The following is an 8,195-nucleotide window of genomic DNA, read 5'->3' on the forward strand; positions in this document are numbered from 1 at the left end:
TAATATTATAATAACCATTACTTATTAGTTACTCCTCTTATAATAATACTTATAATAATAATAATAATAATAATAATAATAATAATAATAATAATAATAATAATGTGAGTTATTACAGACATTTCTGAAAAGAAACCAAAAATAATCCATTATTCTAATTATTTGATACCAAGTTAGAGTTTCTTGTTTCACCTGTAAGTACTTCCACAAGTGTAAGAGTAAGTTCAAATATTTTTATAATCAAACCAATATCAACCACTGGTTAACCAATATTAATTATTGGCTTAATTCTAAGTTATTATTATTAATTTAAGTATTTTACTCTGGGTTTTACCCAATTACTCAAAATGTTTAGATTTTATTCTTTAAACCTTTAATGTTTTGAAATAATGAATAGTCTGAACTATTTTTATACATATGCAGGCTGGAAACTTAACCTGCTCTTCCWGTTTCATGACTCTCTTTCTGCCTGACTATGATTTTTTTATGATCAGATAGAAAAAAGAAGAATCTAAGCAAAATTTGCAGGACACAATAACAACCAGATTAATTTTATTGCTGTCTGACTCTCGTGTTGGGTCTTGATGTCACCTGTGTAATCAGTTTTAAAGGTAACTTTATTCATTGTTTATAAATAAACTAAAATCTCCAGCATGGGGAAGTGGGATGAGCTCGACTTTTCTCGACACCCCCTCCKCGAGGTCAGACCTTTCACATGCTGGGAACYCAACAYCCTCYTGCAGGTCTGCGTCCTCATCCCCCGGAAAGAGAAGATGGCAGTCTGGGATGTGAAGATCGTCCATCGTCACCAAGGCCCAGCAATCTGGGATGTGAAGATGTAGATCCTCAGTCATCACCAAGGGCTCAGCAGTCCTCAAAACTTCACTGCTCTTTGACAATATATAATCTTTTTTTAAAGACTTTTTAATGGCGATCTGCATAAACATTTCACTAGTACAATAGTCTTCTTAATACTGCTACCCCTGCAACTCCATCCCGGATAACCGGAAACATATTGGTGGATTGATGGATGGATGGATGGATGGATGGATGGATGGATGGATGGATGGATGGATGGATGGATGGATGGAATAATTTTATCTTATATTTGACTTTTTCACATTTCCTCACTTTATAGCTATGATTTAATGTATTTTACTGGGATTTATTGTGATTCAGCAACACAAAGAAGAGATAATTGTGAAGTGGTAGAGAAAGGACACATATACATGGAACATTATGAAAGCCAGATAACCATCTGTTCATGTAACATTTGAAACTGAAAAAAATATGTTGGCATTTGCTTTTATAGATTTTGTTGGGACCAGGCCTGTCTTTTTAACCAAGTGTATCAGTGTTGGTTCATGTCCAGTCAGGCCCGAGGACAGAGAGGTCAGTTTTTGCTGCAGGAAACCAAACACCAACATCTGAGGCAGATGGATGTCAAGCAGCTTAAACTTCCTTCACAGTTCCCAAGCTGCTACCTGATAAAAGGTGTGGGTCTGTCTTCCTGAGCAGCATGAGGGCACCAGCAGCTCATGTGATAAAACTGGAATTTCTTTTTTTCTGTTTGTGCTCCTAAAATATGTCTGAACTGCAGACCTTACTGTCATGCAATGAAAAGCACGACTTACAGAAGAAATGAGCCAGCACTATTATGAATCAGGAGTGCTGACACAGAACCACTGCTACAGCACAAAACAAAAAATGTAACCTGGAGAGGGATGGTGCATTATTTATGTGGCACACACTGGAAGATATCCCTTACATGAGTAGAGCGCTGGCCAGAAGGCTGGGTTGACTCTCACTGTGACTCTGATTGACCTGCAATGTAGCTGCTGCTTAGTCAAATGCAGCCTCTGGACAGCATTCAAATTGGCTGCTAAATGTTCCAGATCTCAGGTTGCAGCTCTTTTCTTATCCAGCCTCAACAAAGTAAAAAAACAAATTGAAAAAGTTAAATCCAGGTGCAGCTGACCCTCTGTCATCAGGAGAATATTATGATGGATGCAGAAATATCTGTTGAGGCTACAGTCAGCTTTTTACTATTATGTAGCAACCAAGGTGCACTGCGCTTCAATTCACTTTTCTGATTCATAACCAGGAATCTTGCTCTGCTAATTCTGTTAATAATAATGACAACAGTTCTCCAGCTTTTTCCACTTCAAGCGTGGCCACCTCTATAAATTCAGGAGTTCTGCTAGTTTGCTGCTCTGGAGCTCACAGGGCTTTGTAACACTCGGCCAAGGTGGAAATAAATCGTCCAAAACCCTGAAGAAGCAACTGTTGCTCCCCATCAGACTGGGAAAAGTTATAGGAACACTTCCAAGGCATTTAAAAGGGCCAGCTATATATTCTCCAGGCTCATGGTGTCAGGTCAGTTTGTTGATGGGCTAAAATGCAGACAGGATCTGAGAGCATGTTGAACGTCTTAATGAAAAAAACATACAAAAAAACTATGGAGAACGCAGGGAGCCAGAGCAGAACAAAAATAACAGCAACCATGAACAACAGGGTGATAACGGGATATATAGGATTTAACAGCAAGGAGTGAGCAGGAGAAGGGTTTAAATCAGAAGTCCCAGTCCTCAAGAGCCAGGGGCGCGGTAGAGGGGGGAAAAGTGATAACAATTCTAGGGGCCCTGACCAACAGGGGGACCTACGCAATTTAATCATATTTTTTGTTCATAGAATTTTTTTTTAAAAATCAGAGCCCTGTCAATGACAAAATTAATCATATTGTATTTTCAAAGATTGTTTTTAGCAGTAAAAATTTAATGTTTCCACTCCCAGATCAAAAAACACACATCCATATTTGCCCTGAACCCACTATCTGTGTTAAATGGTTCGTTCCTGCTTGGAGCACTTGAGAGTGACACTGTTAGAGGCAGTCAGCTGAAGACACGAACGATTGTGGCAGTTACTACGCTGCTAAGAAAAGTTATAAAATCAGGTTTTCAAAAAAAGAGAGAGAGACAAAGGTGAGTGTTAATTTATAACCCAGTTTTTATTCAAGAGAGGTGGGTAGACTGTGTGAGATTATCAACCATTTAGCATAATTAGCTTAGCTACAAACTACTGTTTGCCTCCTTTTCACTTGCATTTAATGAATTAAGGAAAGAAATTGCCAACATATTCATATATTTAACTTGTCCCTTGTACCTTTTACCACCTAACAACAGATGAGTCAGTCAGCAGCAGTTATAACCCACATCCCTTCTGACCTGTCCTCTCCTGAGTGAAATTAAAGCTGCAGTATGTCACTTTTATATAAATATTTTTTCCATATATTTTTTTTAAAACTGTCATTATGTTGTGACATGGTATGAGAGGTAATCTGTGAAAAATCTATTTCCTCTGCTTTCTCCCAGTGCTCTCTAGAAACAACCAGTAAGTGGCAGGAGAGCTTTAATGCTATCAATCACAATTTCATGTGGTGCTGCTCATCCTTTCCCCCCTTGATTTGTGCCATGCTGCAGTTAGCATAGCACAGAGCTGTGCAGATTCAAACTGTGAATGCTCAGTTTAGTTAGCATAGCTACCAATGATGTAGATAAATGTTTTTTTGGATTGATAAGTTGTTTCTCCACCATTAGCACATTTAGCAGTGAGTTAATGAGGCTAATTGACAGCACTAAGAACGTCCTACTAGTTCTGATTGGTTGTTTTGGTCAGAACGGTGCATTACTTTAACCAGCATGGAGGAGATTGATTGTTTTCACAGATTATCTGTCTCATAACAAACTGCTACAACATCGTGACAGCTTTAACAAATATGGAGAAAACATATTTTTTTATTAAAGTTATGTACTGCAGCTTGAATAAAATGCAACTACATAGAATTTTTGAGAAGTCTTGATTGCTTTGTGTTGTTGCATGTTGCTTTTGACTGTTGCTCATGGGGCTYTCCCCATGAGCAACAGTCAAAAGCAACATTTCAGTATCTAAAACTAATAGAAAAAAATTTAAGCAACCTACTTGCATACTGGATGTGGACTGTTGGATGTTGGATGAGCAGTAAATATTGTGCTAATTATCAGTATTGAACCATAGATAGCAAGGCAGATGCAGGCCTTTAAAATTGTGTCGCTTTTTATGGGTCAAATAGACTCAAAAAATTGTAACAGCAGCTGGTCAGGGGGGGCCAAACACATTTTTTGTCAGGGTCCCCAAGATTCCTGGCGGCGCCCCTGTCAAGAGCTACCATCTTGCAACTTTTAGAGACATATCTGCTTCAACATATCTGAGTTCCCTCAGCAACATTCATTCAGCTCTGCAATTGGCTGGGAACGAGCAGTTTATCTGATCCAGGTGTGTTTGAGCAGAGACGCATCTAAAGCTGCAGGATGGTAGCCGTTGAGTACTGGACTGGGAAATCCCTGGTTTAAATACTGTGAGGGTGAATGAGGCTGATGATCTAACAGGGAGAGAGAGAACGTGGCACAGGGGGCAAGGGAGAGGGCATAAGGGACCAGGGAATAAATCTAACACTAAATAATGACCAGAACTATGAAACATAATGAAACTAGAGTAACTACGAATAACTAGAGACAAGAAATATACATAAATAGAAACACTAAGAAGAACTGAACTAAAGTAAAACAGACACCAGACTGATCTAATCAAAGAAAGAGACTAAGGAACACAGAATAATCAAACTGCTATGAAATAATCAAAACACCAAAACAACCCTAGATCCAAATACATAATACCATTTTATAGCACAATCAAATAACTATGTAACCATCAGTTTTTATAAAAATGTTGTATACATCAAACAAAAGTAATTTGACTTTGTAAATTAATGCCTTGAAATTGGGCCTCTGTCTCATTCAGAAGCTCCTGCTCTTTCTGATGCTCCTCCTTCAACATGACAATGCAAACACGTTCCTCTTTCAAGCATTTAGCAACATGTTTTTTGTTTACCAGTGTTCAAGTAATTCAAAGGCGCAGTTAAACCAGGTGCTTACTAATTGCTGCTGCTAGTCTTAAGGCTGCTCTGTGAGGAGGAGCTGCTGCTCAAAGGAGGCACTTGGTTACACCACTTGTTTTGTGCAGCTGAGTGGTTGCCATGGAGATTAAAGGATTTCTCAAACATCCATGAATCAAAGCAAAACTCCAGGAATGTTTTTGATGAGGGAATGACTATATAACATGCAGTAAAAAATGGATTTTACAAAGTACTGTCCCTTTAAATACAAAAAGTTATGTGATAAGTTGTGATTTGTTGATGTTGGTGAGGATGATGCGGTAGACCCAGGTTATGGCGAAAATGATGCTTTAATGATGATAAGTACACAAAATCCAGGCAGCACAGGTGAGCAGTGAGGCTAGGAGTTCAGACACTGGTAGCAACTGGAGACTTATACACGAATGAAACAGAGGCAGGGTTGACACAACGTAAGACAAGGGCCCGATGGGGAAACATAATAATAAGGGAAACAAGAGATAGCTGGAGACAATCAAGGGGAAGACAAGATGACACAGGAACTAAATTAAGTAGTAAACGACACGTAAACAACACAGAAACCTAAATCCAAATTGTGTGATGCTGGAATAAATGGTGATCATCCTCAGGGCCATACAGACACATCAGCATGTGACACGTTAAGGTTCAGGACAGTGCATTTAGAAAAACAATGAACATTTATTAGTTTTCTCTAAAACGTAATATAGGACTACTGAAGTTTGTAAAGTTGCATCCAAATAAACTGAAAGACTTCAGTCATGATCTTTTGAACTTTGTCACATCTGGTGTTCCATATATTACGTTTAATATTAATATTTGTTATTGCTAATGTAGTTTGCATTCTAGTAATCACCTTCCCAGCATTCAGGCTTTAAGATTTCCATCTCTTCTTTCCAGATCTGTCCGCTATCTTGTCTTTTGTCCAGTCAGTGTTGCTGTTTGTATTTCTATATTCAGTCCTGTCTTATTATAATTATTTATTTTGTGTGTCAGTTCATTCCTTTCTGTTTAGTTTATTTTTTCTTGTGTCCATTTTCTTTTTGATCAGCTTAGCTTCACATGTTTTTCGGTGTTAACTGGTCTTGCTTTGGTTCTTGGAGTGCAGTCAGTCAGATTGTACGGTCTATATGAAATAAGACCGAACAATTTGATTAATTAATTTAACCTTTAAAAACAGAGAAACTAAGAAGCCCATTTAGTCTTTAAATGCTATTAATAACAATAACAAACTCTAACATAAACAAATAATAATTAATAGTACATGAATACCTGCTGAGCAGAGTTTTTGTATTTTGATATGGTTTCTGGTTTAAATTGCTCATTTGTTGTTACAGAGAATGTCTCCCTCCAATGAAAATGTTTTTCCAGACCAAAAGCTGCCTTCTACTCTTGGCTACAGCTTTGAATTTCACATCATGTCCTCAAACCATTTTGGATGTAATTCTGTGTTTGAACAATGCTGAAGGGAAAGTTCACCAGTAAGCCATGGCACATAAAAAATTCTGAGACAAATAATTATTTGTCTTTCGTGAGATCTGAACCAACTGTGCATCACCAAGCCTGTCATTTTCCCAGGAATAGATCAGTAGCTGGAATTACAGCTTTTTGGAAGAGGGAGGAAATTTATGCTCTGCACTCTGACAGAACATGTGGCTACATTTATAAATCGAAACATATGAAGTACATAATGAATCTCTGTGACACATGTCGGATTTGGATCTTTGATGATGATCTTTACAGTACACCATCTTATTATTTACAGATCTTAAAGAACTTAAAGTAAAACCCAACAGTTTGTGTCACTTGTTTTGTCAAACTGTGATCAGTTTTTCTCCAAGTTTTATGATGCTGATGAACATGATTATTTCTCCTCTATCAACTCTGCTAAAAAGCTGTTCATCTGTTTTAAACATTTAGTTTGCATCAAACTTTATTTTACATTTTTTTTTTACCTTTAAGAGCATTTAAAAATGTTTTCCGTTTGTGCACATTAATTATTGCTACACATGTCTTGCCATATTTAGTTCATTAGTATCGCTTTAAAGGTCTTTCCTTATATGTTCATCCCTATAGTTACTTCAGTTATCCTTCAGTTATCCTCTTTTGTAATGATTAGTATTGATCTGTTCACCTTCTGTGTGTTTATTATCCTGCCTCTTTGTTCCCTTCCTCGGCTGTTCCCAACCTTCTGATTTTCCCGCCTGTATCCAGTATCATTCTCTTTCCTTCCTCAGCGGATTCTGTTGCTCTCTGGTTCTGAACTTGCTCTGTCCATGCCATGATCTGTTCTTCTATCTGGTACTAAACCTGTAAGTTTTTTGTTAGAGATATATCTAAATGCAGCTCCTGTCTGCATTCTGGGGTTGGGGTCCAACCCCAAACCCAGAATACATAGGAGTTTGAACATTTTTCATAGTAGTACTAAAATTCCTGATGTATTTATAACAATATTTCAATATATTACTAATTTAGCTTTATTTGTGAACACCTGTCTTTAAGGCAGGGACTAAAATTATCTTTTACTGATGGACTGTAAATCACACACCATAGAAAGATTATAATTCCAGATCAGGGGTGTCTCCAAAAAGTTTTCAGATGTGTCCCCGGATGGGGGTCAGATGGTGGCTGGATGGGGGTCAGATTGAGGTTGGATGGGAGCCTGTTTGGGCCAGCAATAATCTTGGGTTGGTACAATAAAATCAAAAGCCGTAAGCAGTGGCGCAACTACACATTATTCAGGTGGATGCAAAAACATAGATCGGCGCCCCCCCCCCAACCTCTCCCCCCCTCCGAGGTAAGGAACGTCAGGGTGAAGGAGCGACGCTCCCCCCCCGAGGCGAGGGTACGTGAAGGGTAAAACTCGCTACTAATTACCTCGCTATGTGCGTGAGGTGAAGGAGCGTAAGGCGCGCTGAAGTGTATGGGAAAACATCATCGGCGCACCGCCCCCTCCAGACGGGGTTTTGGCGCCCCCTCTGGTGCTGCGCCCCTATGCGTTGCATACGCTGCATACCCACTTTTTGCGCCACTGGCCGTAAGAGCAAGTCAATAGTTTTATTGTGCCGTTGAGTAGAATAATTGGAATAGTAAGAGGAAAAACTATTCTCCATCCATCCATCCATCCATTTATCCGGGGTCAGGTCGCGGGGGCAGCAGCTTCAGAAGGGAGGCCCAGACTTCCCTCTCCCGAGCCACTTCTTCCAGCTCCTCCGGAGGAATCCCAAGG

The sequence above is a fragment of the Poecilia reticulata genome, linkage group LG7 (assembly GCF_000633615.1).
Source record: "Poecilia reticulata strain Guanapo linkage group LG7, Guppy_female_1.0+MT, whole genome shotgun sequence".
Lineage (NCBI taxonomy): Eukaryota > Metazoa > Chordata > Actinopteri > Cyprinodontiformes > Poeciliidae > Poecilia > Poecilia reticulata.